The sequence below is a fragment of the Schistocerca piceifrons genome, chromosome 1 (assembly GCF_021461385.2).
Source record: "Schistocerca piceifrons isolate TAMUIC-IGC-003096 chromosome 1, iqSchPice1.1, whole genome shotgun sequence".
Taxonomy (NCBI): Eukaryota; Metazoa; Arthropoda; class Insecta; order Orthoptera; family Acrididae; genus Schistocerca; species Schistocerca piceifrons.
Genome location: NC_060138.1, coordinates 935,653,335 through 935,666,059, shown reverse-complemented (window position 1 = coordinate 935,666,059; position 12,725 = coordinate 935,653,335).

The following is a 12,725-nucleotide window of genomic DNA, read 5'->3' as shown; positions in this document are numbered from 1 at the left end:
TTAAGGTGACGTGGCGTTACTAACAGTGAACTGGGTAAGTCCCAGCGCACTCACTCGCCTCCGTATCTCACACATGATACAGCGCTTGGTTTGTTTCAGGGTGCACACGGAAAACAGAAGGATTTGGCGGAAGACCACGAACCACGAGTGCTGTCTACCTCAAGATGGCGTTTAATGAGACAAATCTGATAATCCGTGCTGTGGAGATGATAATGTAGTGACAATGTAGTCACATGTTGGGAATGCAAGAAATGTAAGTCTTGTGCTCTGAATGATTACAACATCGTTTTCAAACCGGCTATACCGTTGATTTACGAACAGTATCACGCTAAAAAAGAAGAGCATATGAGAGGAAAGAAAAGAAAACATCGGTTTAGACTGGAAAGATATGAGTTGCGGATCTTTTTTAGGGCGAAAAAGAAGAGGATAGCTCATGTTGTCGTTATATATGAAAAACAAATGAGATGGTAGTCAAGTCCATCAGGTCAGAGTCGGCTAATTACGAAATTGCGAAGAAACTAGAGATAGCAAGGTCAACTTAAATGAGAGAGATCTAAGACGGAAAAATAAAAGGAAGCACAGCAAAGCTATCAAGGTTGTCATACTACGATTAACTGAACCCTATTAGTTCCAGTAATTATGTCTTGTTACTTTTTTACTAGGTGTGGTACAATTTTCTTATTACAGTATTCATTTGTCAATCAATGAGCATATAAGAGAGAAGCGACTTTGAACTAATGTAAATAATATGCTGCAAATACGTGTACTGCGTGCATCCTAATGAATTTATTGGTTTCAGTTCGTATGGATATCAATTGCAAACACAATTCCGGCCATGTGTATCGTCAGCGAGCTGTCGCTTTGGCTGCATTAATCACATCGTAAATCCATTTAGCGTCCTGTCGGATGTGCGTGAGTAACAGACGTTCCGCCACATCCGTAAGAGCGGCGCTCAACAATCCCTGACAGCAGCTAATGGAGTAGAAACTCGGACAGTCACCGCCAAATGTCATCCGTACCGACATATCTGGATCTTCATGTTGTCATATTAACCAAGCTAGAATCGTTACAGATGTAATGCAGATGAATGTGGTATAAATGAAATATTAATTAGTTCAGTAACAACGTTTTATAATTCATTGCTCTATTCGTGGCGTTAACAAGAGCTATCTCATTGTATATGCAGAAAACGTGTAGTCTCCCCATTTCCTATAAATTAGTGCTCTTTTAAGAGAACTTCTCCTACCGTAAAGCTTAATACAATATCAACCACAAGATATTAGTTCCTCACAGTCTGTGACTCTACAAAAATATCCCTGAAAGGATTAAATTCGTGTACTTTCTCTAAAGCTGCTTTCTCCATTTGTTGGAGTCACCAGAGCATATGGAATACATTAATCAGGCTGAAAGAGGTGGTAGTTGTTTGAACATGTAATGTAACTCTCTTTCTCTCTCTTTTACTCCCCTCTCGCCCTCTTTGCGTGTGTGTGTGGGAGGGGCTGGATTGAGTTTGGTGGGGGGGGGGGGGGGGGGAGAAGGGCGTAGAAAGAGCATATATGACCCATCCGTCCATAGATACAATTAATGCAACATGAGCAGAATAGAAGTCGCCTGTATTCAAGATGAGGTAAGCGTTCATATAAACATGTTAAATAAAATTTCCTGGCAGTTTAAAACTGTGTGCCCGACCGAGACTCGAACTCGGGACCTTTGCCTTTTGCGGGCAAGTGCTCTACCATCTGAACTACCGAAGCACGACTCACACCGGGTCCTCACAGCCTTACTTCTGCCAGTATCTCGTCTCCTAGCTTCCAAACTTTACAGAAGCTCTCCTGCGAACCATGCAGAACTAGCACTCCTGAAAGAAAGGATATTGCGGAGACATGGCTTAGCCACAGCCTGGGGGATGTTTCCAGAATGAGATTTCCACTCTGCAGCGGAGTGTTCGCTGATATGAAACTTCCTGGCAGAGTAAAACTGTGTGCCCGACCGAGACTCGAACTCGGGACCTTTACCTTTCGCGGGCAAGTGCTCTACCATCTGAGCTACCGAAGCACGACTCACGCCCGGACCTCACAGCCTTACTTCTGCCAGTATCTCGTATTTTTATATGTCACATGGTACCTAGTACACATGCGACATAATAGCTCCAGAAACACTGAACGACTTCAGGCATGTGGACTGTTCGACACACCACTGTGGGTGATTTTGGCTGTGTAAGTCGGCTTATACGTTCCGCATACAGCTTATAACAGACATTTAAGTCAGTACATTTGTCCGATGGTAAATATTGTCCAATATACTTTATGGTTTGAACTGTTCAGACTATTGTGACAGCGAAGTGAGAAGAATAATATGGGGAGTATTTTACTTCATTTCGACATGCGACGTAATGTTGGGAGCAGAAGTACCGTACCCATAAGAGAGTAGAAAAGCTAACTCTAGCTTACTCTCTTTACACTGGGGTTGTTGGGCCAATTCGTTTACATTTGTAAATTCAGAAGTCACACCCATCATCTATGACGTTACCATTCTGACGTCACAGACTATGCCATTTTTTCAATAACGTAAATTTTGAAATCGTAACATCATGGTATCGGGACGAATAGTCATTAAAATGAAACAGCCAGTGACAGCGCAGCATTGCGAAAGGTGGTAACTTTCAGACTGACATATTACTTTGTGGCAACAGCTTGCTCTAGTTTTTTTATCATAAGTACTGCAGTTTAGGTCAAAATTCAGGATAGTAATGAAAGCTTCAAGTACATCCAATACACATCATCTACTCACAAAGTCATTTTGTTGGTAGGTGCAGAAAAGTGGAAGGTTTGATTTACAGATCAATCCGTATCAAAAAATTCTTCATTCAATGGAGTACGAAGAAGATTGTTTCTGTAGATTTTGTGATATCACACATGTCTTCAGAAACAAGTGTAGCAATTAAATTTTTATACATCAAGTCTCAACAACGAAATTAGAGGCGTTTGTGAATTATTTGGAAAAAAAGACAAAGTTTTATTTCGTATCATAACTTTGTTTCTAAACATAACATACAGCTGCAAAGTCTATTGCACTGAATGTGTAATTAACTATGTTTTTTCTCGTACCAGAGAACTTGTAAGTAATTGTCAAACATTTGGAACTAATTGCTTCGCTCAGATGATATAGCGTTAATTTTACTGAAAAGATGTGTAACAAATGTTATTTAACTACCATATTGAAAGCATGCTTCGACACGGCAGGCCTATAATTAGTCGGATTTTAAGAAAACATAAAAAAAGTCTCACCATATGGCAAACCTCTGTAATTAATTGTTTTCAGTGTATCGATAAATCAAAATGCTTAAAACTTGACAAATTTTTAACGAATTTATAATTGTCTGTCATAAAGGAACCATAGCTCTACCCATTGTTGTGACAAATGAATTTATCTCTGCTTTTCCTGTTTTAGAATTCATGTCACACTGGTGTCCTGAGCTGGTGGGTAACTTTGTGACAGTTGCGATTCCATATCCAAAACTACTCCTTGCAGTTAAAAGACTTATATTTCTGTTTATCAATTTTCATACATGTGCAAATTGAATGTACCATCTAGTATGAATGTAGGGTTACATTATAAAAAGCAGTCAAAATGCCACATAGTTTCACAGTTTTTAGCATACGTTTTTGCCAAAGCTTGCCATATTCTATAGTATCAAGTTATACTAATTTATTTTCCACAGTCTTCTTCAGGTCCTATGTTCAAAGTATTCGAATATTTATCAAAACCTTTCGTAGGCACACACACACACACACACACACACACACACACACACACACACACACACACACTATGCCATGCACAAATTCGTAATACCTCACTGTTGAAAGGGGATATCTCTTCAAAAACTGAAAACACGGATTATGTCGTTTTCGGCTTAAGGGAGACATACATGCATCGACTGGAACAAAAACCGGAGTTGCCTTGCCGCTTGTAAGGATTAAATTTTGTAGAGATTTCTAATGAGGGACAACTCGAAGAGTTGTCTTGTATTGGAAATAGATGTGATGGAAACCTGGGTTCATACTGAACCAGTCGATGATTTTTAGTGCAAAAAATTATTATCTATTCCATAGATAATATTAACATGAGCAGTTCAAGGTTTCAAGTTCCAAATAATTATAAAAAAAAGGAAACGAAACAATGGTAAGTTGGATACCTTTTTAATATTCTATGGGTTTTTGATTTTTATGTATACCATGAAAATTCATGAACGTAGGTTTTATTTGTGTCTTGAGTGCTAAGGAAAGAATGAAGTGTGCGCCTTTTCATACTGTTAGATTCAGAAATTTGTCCCCGAAATTCTAACAAGAAAAAGGTTGATATAGAGAACATCTCAAGTGTATTACAGAACCACAGCATTGATATTCTATAATTAGCTGAAGACATGGTCTATCACACTAAAGAATGAAGATGACTGAGATGTGGCAATAACAAATAATATTTTGTAAAGAGTTTTGTGTTAATTTTTATGCAATTAAGGCAGTTTTGTTCACATTGTGTGGTAAAAAGTTAATATAAACCTTATTAACCATATATAATATTTCGTTGTCATTTGTTAACATTGTTATGTACGGAATGATGTGTTTTGCAGGTAACAGTACAGTTAATACATTTACTTCTACATCTACATCTACATCTACATCGGCATACATACGCCGCAATTCATCATACGGTGCATGGCGGAGGGTACCTCGTACCACAACTAGCATCTTCTCTCCCTGTTCCACTCCCAAACAGAACGAGGGAAAAGTGACTGCCTATATTCCTCTGTACGAGCCCTAATCTCTCTTATCTTGTCTTTGTGGTCTTTCGGCGAAATATAATCTGGCGGCGGTAAAATTGTACTGCAGTCAGCCTCAAATGCTGGTTCCCAAAATTTCCTCAGTAGCGATTCACGAAAAGAACGCCTCATTTCCTCTAGAGACTCCTACCCGAGTTCCTGAAGCATTTCCGTAACACTCACGTGATGATCAAACCTACCAGTAACAAATCTAGCAGCCCGCCTCTGAATTTTTTGCTTCTATGTCCTCCCTCAATCCGAGCTGATAGGGATCCCAAAGGCTCGAGCAGTACTCAGGAATAGGTCGTATTAGTGTTTTATAAGCGGTCTGCTTTACAGATGCACCAAATCTTCCCAAAATTCTACCAATGAACCGAAGACGACTATCTGCCTTCCCCGCAACTGCTTGTCCCGCTTCATATCGCACTGCAATGTTACGCCCAAATATTTAATCGACGTGACTGTGTCAAGCGCTACACTACTAATGGAGTATTCAAACATTACCGGATTCTTTTTCCTATTCATCTGCATTAATTTACATTTATCCATATATAGAGTTAGCTGCCATTCCAAGTCATCTTGTATCCTCCAACAGTCACTCAACGACGACACCTTCCTGTACACCACAGCATCATCAGCAAACAGCCGCACATTGCTATCCACCCTATCCAAAAGATCATTTATGTGTATAGAAAACAACAGCGGACCTACCACACTTCTCTGGGGAACTCCAGATGTTACCTTCACCTCCGATGAACACTCACCACCGAGAACAACGTACTTGGTTCTATTACGTAAGAAGTCTTCGAGCTACTCACATATTTGGGAACCAATCCCATTCTCTCGTACCTTAGTTAGGAATTGCAGTGGGGCACCGAGCCAAACGCTTTCCGAAAGTCTAGGAATATGACATCCGTTGATACCCTTCATCCATGGTTCGCACGATATCAGGTGAAAAAAGGGCGAGTTGCGTTTCGCAGGAGCGATGCTTTCTAAAGCCGTGCTGATGCATGGACAGTAACTTCTCTGACTCAAGGAAATTCATTATATTCGAGCTGAGAATATGTTCGAGAATCCTGCAGGGATACTGGTCTGTAACTTTGAGGATTCGTCCTTATACCCTTTTTATATACAGGCGTCACTTGCGCTTTTTTCCAATCGCTCGGGACTTTACGTTGGGCAAGAGATTCGCAAGAAAAGCAAGCTAAGTAAGGAGCCAATGCAGTAGAGTACTCCTTGTAAAACCGAATTTGAATCCCATCAGGACCTGGCAATTTATTTATTTTCAACCCATTCAGCTGCTTCACAACCCCAGGGATGTCTATCACTATGTCCTCCATACGGGAATCTCTACGCGACTCGAACGGCGGTATGTTTGTACGATCCTCCTGCCTCAAAGATTTCTCAAGTGCTAAATTTAAGATTTCAGCTTTCGTTTTGCTGTCTTTCGTTGCCAGGCCAGACTGATCAGTGAGTGACTGGATGGAAGCCTTCGACCCGCTTACCGATTTTACGTAAGACCAGAATTTCCTTGGGTTTTCAGAAAGATCTTTTGCTAAGGTATTACGGTGGTAGTGGTTGAATGCCTCGCGCATCGCTCTTTTTACAGCGGCACGAATCTCTCCTAACTTTTGCCTGTCCTCATTGTCCCGTTCTTGTACCGCGAGTGCAACTGCCTTTGCTTCCTGGGCATTCTCCAAATCGCGCTGTTACACCACGGTGGGTCTTTTCCGTCCGTAACCCACTTTTTCGGCACATACTTGTCCAATGCGTAATTTACAATGTGTTTAAAATTTCCCCATAATTCTTCCACGTCCATCGTACCGGAAGCAAATGAAGTCGATTCATTTACTAAGTGGAATGCTAACAACTGCTTATCTGCTATTTCAAGTCACTCTCCTAACCTTCTTGACCGACTTTTTAACTTTCGTAACCATAGTCGTAATGACAACATCACGATCACTAACCCCTGTCTCAACACTGATATCGTCGATGAGGTCTGGTCTGTTCGTGGCTGCCAGATCTAAAATATTCCCATTACGCGTTGGCTGTCGATTTAGCTGCTCAAAACAGTTTCCGGATAATGTGTTCAAAAGCAATTCACACGACAGCTTGCCTGTACCACCTGTAATGAATCCATAGACATCCCAGTCTATACTAGGTAGGTTCAAGTCGCCTCCGACAAATATGGCATGATTCTGGTATTTCTGCGATACAGAGTGTAGAACTGTCACGGTGAAACCTGGTGGCCGGTAATAACACCCAACAATTAACTTTATTTCTCCTAGCCCTGTTAAACGTGTCCAGATAACTTCACAATCACACTCTACTTCGACCTAAGTAGACACAATATTTTTGTCAGCTGCAATGAAGACACCACCTCCTACGGTGTCTAATCTGTCTTTCCGATATACGTTCCAACCCTCTCTAAATATTTCAGAACTTCCAATCTCAGGGTTCAGCCAGGTATCAGTCCTGAGAATAATTTGCGCGTCATACGCTTCCTGGAGGGCAGTAAATTCAGGAACTTTATTCCGAACACTCTGAAAATTTAATGCTAATATCTTGACTGCTGAAGTGTCTTTACACTGAGCGCGTCCTAATTTCCCTGCCTGCACGTCGACTGGTGAGTGTTCATCAGGACACCTCGCACTACTGCCTAGCCTAAAAAAGCCCAAGTGCATGCCACAAGTACTTTGCTACCCGAGTAGCTGGTTCCTTTGTGTAGTACACCTCTGACCTATCTAGGGGCGTCCTATAATTCCCCACCCAATAGCGCAAGTCTAAAAATCTGCAGCCAAGACCGTCACAGAGTCGACGAAGCCTCTGGTCGAGACCCTCCACTCGGCTCCAAACCAAAGGACTCCGATCCACTCTGGGAACGATGCTGCAAATACAGAGCTCTGCTTGGACGCCGCGTGCGTAGCCAGCGGTCTTCACCAAATCTGCCAGCCGCCTGTACGAACTGAGAATCGCCTCAGAACCCAAGCGACAGGCACCATTGGTGCCGACGTGAACAACTACTAGCAGACGACTGCACCCCGTACGCTCGATAGCCGCAGGCAAGGCCGCCTCCACATCTTGGATGAGGCCCCACGGCAGACAAACCGAGTGCACGTTAAATTCTTTTCAGTCCTGTACGCTATTTCCCTAAGGGGCTCCATCACCCGCCTAACGTTGGAGCTCGCAATAAGCAGCAAGCCTTTGCCTCCGTGTGCCTGCTCGGGCCCTGCTGAAGGAGCGGCCACCTGCTCACTCTTAGGATGAACGGTCGAGGCCAGACGGCCAGCCTTCACATTGGCCCTCCACCTCGAGCGAAGCGAACGCTTCGCAGTCCGCCACTCACCCTGAGGTGAGGGCGGCACCAACGCACCGGCTACACTAGAAGGTGCCTCGGCGGCGGAGTTAGCGGACGCAGCAAGCGACACATGGGGTGCCTCTACCGTTATTAAAATTTGATAGTACCCACACCTAATTCGAAAATACTCAAAGATCCGAAAACATTCACCACGCAAGCACACAAACACACAAAGTAATTTGAATTAAACCTGCGGAACTAATACGAAAAACTGAATATACGACTAGTTTCTGCTACTGCTGCTCGCACACGTCACTCTGCAAGCACAGATGAAGCTGCACTGGCCTCTGTCTGCTGCTAACTGACTCTCCGAAATAAACAGAAACCACTGGCTGCCCAAAACAAACAACAGTCTAACGACTCCGCGAACTTATACTTTACAGCTATAATAAGCAATATTACTCCTCTCAAATACGAGAATACGCAAGGATTTTATGTAATTGAATATGCAAGCGCATACAGACTCGGAAACAAATTAAGAATAAAATTGCAAAACAAATATGAAAGCCAAACATGCGACTCGCTACTGCACTGCTGGTGCACTGATACTTCACCAGCGGCTGCTAAAAGCTTTATATCACATGTATTGTGCTCAGAATTCATTCATTAATTATAAGTTCTATCTTTCACATAAATTATGTACTACAAAATATTGTTTCTTCTGATTTTATTGCTATAAGAAGAGAGCATCATATGACCTCTAAATACCTTTTGAGATAGATAATATTATGCTTACACATTCTAGATAACGAATTGCTTCACAAAGCAGAAAGAAAGTAGCCATTATATCATTAAACAAGGTATTGGAATACTTTTTCTTCCACTTAATTAATTTATGAATCGAGTGTACGTTTCTTTTTAGAAACAAGCGATTCCATTCTCTTTAATCCAATGTCAGAAAAAAGTAAGCACCAAAGATTTAGCCTCATCAGTAATTTTAATCTCTGTTTGTAATATATTAGAGGATAGGGAAGTGGAGGGAGATTAAGAGATAATATTTGAAGTGTAAACTTCAACAAGACGATAAAATTGTAATGTAGGATATATACATACTCTGTGACAAGGAACGTTCAGAGTTTAAATTCTATAATGCTTTTTCATTCAATGCTGTACATTTCTCACATATTTAAAGTTTTCACATTATTTTACATGCACATACACAATGCATAAATACTCTTGATGTTAAGAAGATTACATTACAAAGAAAGTTTTATGCACCTTGGTTGACTGTACACAGTAAAAGCCACCCAATTAGGCATATTTACACAGACTCTTCAGCATAATCTATTACATACATTCTAGCTAAAAATATCGAAATTCATTGTTCAAACTGTGTAATGTTTTTACATTCAGTCTTTTCACATGTAATATTTCTACGCTCTGTCTCTGATGACAAGCCTCTACTATTGGCACTGTAATTTTGTCTACAAGTTTACTTCTCCTTTGAAACCGAATAAAGCCTCTCTTCATCACCTCCCAAGACTCAGTGCATATTGTTCGATATGTAAAACCCCAAGCAATAATTATGTGAGCTGTTTCCAAATCTTTCGAATTTTCGAGCTGCTCTTTTATGGATGTCATTGAAGCATATATATATATATATATATATATATATATATATATATATATATATATATATATAAATAATTACTTTTACAAAGAAACATCCAACGAGTAAGATACTCTTACGTCACAATGCATTTATATAATATCAATGATAGAAGAACAGATGTTAACTGTAGTTCACACATAGTGTGCATAAGGTGTAATATGTAATCCTTGTATGGCATTCATTTTCTTCAGAGTAATAAATGTACGAAGAAGCTGAGACATCCTCTTCCAGCTACTCACTAACGGTTCAAATCTTGATGTATTATGATGCATGTGTTGTTAGTTACCTATAATATGTGATTTCCCGAATAATAATCATTTTATCCATAATTGCTTGAGTCTGCGCACACATTGTTTGAAGGAAGGATGACAGAATGCTTACTGTGTCGTGTCTTTTGAGCACTGTATTCCCCACATGTCGAGCCTTCACACCTATTTTTAGAAATTCGAAATCAATATTTATTACCCCTTTTCCCATTGATGTCAGCGTTATATTTTCACGGTCAATGATATTCAATAAACACCAGGAAGTAATACATGAAAAAACCGCGATGCGCTAGGGGATAGGTATTTGAATGAAGGTGATGCAGTGCAGCAGAAAATTTTATCATTTCCCGATGTGGTCATATTATTAACTACATCGTGCTGTCGCATTTGTTTCGCGTCTTTACCGAGGTGAAAATTTTATTCATGCATTGCTATCTTTTTAAAATTCCAATATTTCTCTCATTTTTATCTGCGAGAGAGGAAGATATGTCACATATTTCTGCTAATGGAATGTTATCATACGCATCCTCCCACTCTGCAATCGAGTGTTTCACTTTATTAAATTTCATAGCCAGTACAAATTTAAAACAATAATGGATGCTGCCCTAAGTTGTTATTCAGTTGGTATTATTTCGTTATCATGTGAATTACTAACTACCACTTTCAAAGGTAGCAACTAATCACACTACCAATTTATTCCGGTAATTGGGCAGAGTCCACATGCGTTGACGATTTGTTGGACACCTTCTGTTTCCAGTGGTGAATATCAGCTTCCTCATCACAATCTTTCTAATCGTCTTGTTGATCATCATCACAATCGTCCTCTTCTGCTTCACCGTCTTCCTCATTGCTTCTTCTTCTCATCCTGTATCTCCACCTTCCGCTCTCATAAATACATTGTTTCCTTTGGCCTTAACGTGTTTGTCCTCTTCTCCTTCGTCTGGTTTCTTCTCCTTTTGGAACTGCTGTCCCCGTATATCTATTTTTAGTGATAGGTAGGTGTGATGGAAAGTTGCAGTCTATGCTTCTTGTAGCGCACCCTCTTCTCTGTCAAAACTGGCAAGAAATTTTTTATCCAAAAGTATTAGGAACTGGAACAGCATTCTCTTCCGTGCTGATATGTTCTGTCAACACCTCTCAATAGTGATCCACCATATTTTACGAATGCACGCTTAGCGATATGCTCCCTGTGGGAGAGGTATCTTTGACTGTGAACATTGGCAGCCTTGAGAATTTTAACATAATTTTGAAGCTCTCAAGTTTTGTAAAGTTTTTTATGTGAGTAAAGCTTTTTAGGAGATTCAATTTCAAACCTTAGATGACATAATCCAACATTCCCAGGTATCTTGCATTGTGAATCATTAAATTATTTTCCTCTACTTGTACTGGTGAAACATCAGTCATCTGCACTTTGGATATCGATTCTAATCTGACGGTTCGACAGAAAACTCTGTATCTATTTAGCCCTTCCTGACGAAAATTTTTTCCGTGACTTCTCTTTATCTCCATCGTCACCATCATGGTCCACAGTGTATCATCATCAAATTCTTCTTCTCCTCTTCATCGAATACCACCATCTTCTACTTTCATAAATACATTGTTTTATTTGACTTCACCTTCTCCGTCGTAGCCTTCACCTGCCTCAGTCCCTGCATCACGTGAGAAATGGGTTTAAATATATTTTGCACGTTAGAGTCAGCCTCCTTTGGCAGCGAAGCGATTTCCTGTTGTTCTTTTGTCGAGATTTCACACCCGACATTGAAGACTAATCTTTCGTAGAGTGGAACGTAATTAATATGTTAACCGAAATACCTGGGAGTATATACCACTGCTTACTTGGGTAAATGGTGAACGGTGAATGGTAAATGGTATATGGTTAAACGGTAAATGGTTTAATGGTGAAAGGTTAATGGTTAAACACTTAAGTGGTGAAATTGTTAAACAGTTCAATGACAAACAGTATTTTTTCACCAGAAGGTGAAGGTATATGCACATGAATGTCATTTTCCGGGTCTTAATATCTAAGACAGCAGAATCTGTGAGCATGTAAGTACGGAAGGCACTAGCAATTGGATTTTAAGACTGTGAGATAATATAAATTTATTCTCAGCGAAGAGTTTATTTATGAGGAGTGGAGTATTATCAGGGGTTGAGGAGTAGGGGGCCGGGTGAGTATTAGCAAATAATGATGTTTGTTAAATTAAATATATTGGTCGTTATCTTTCTTCCGATGGTCTTTATTTTATGCTCAGTTTACTTCCGATGTCATCAGTAATTTAGGTATCCAAATATTGAAATCCGTTCGCTACTTTTTGAGTCACATTTTCTCATATCGTATCCACATCACCACCAGACTTCATTCGATTGCTGTCCAACAACTTTTATAATGCCTTTCTCACTTTTTTTCCATCGCTTATGGAATCACTATTTCTGGGTATACAACAAACTGTTTATTTGTTTTTAAAATACATCCACCTTTTGTTTCTACATCTCAATATAACTTTTCTGTAGGCGTTTCGCCGTTTTTTGCTCAAAGGTATTTTCAGAGGGATCTATAACGTTACAGTTAAGTTATTTTTGGGTTATGAAACAGTTCACCTCACGTTTCTTTACGCAAATAAGTAATTAGTTACGTTTGCCGTGATATGCTTTTCCTCTCATCTGGTC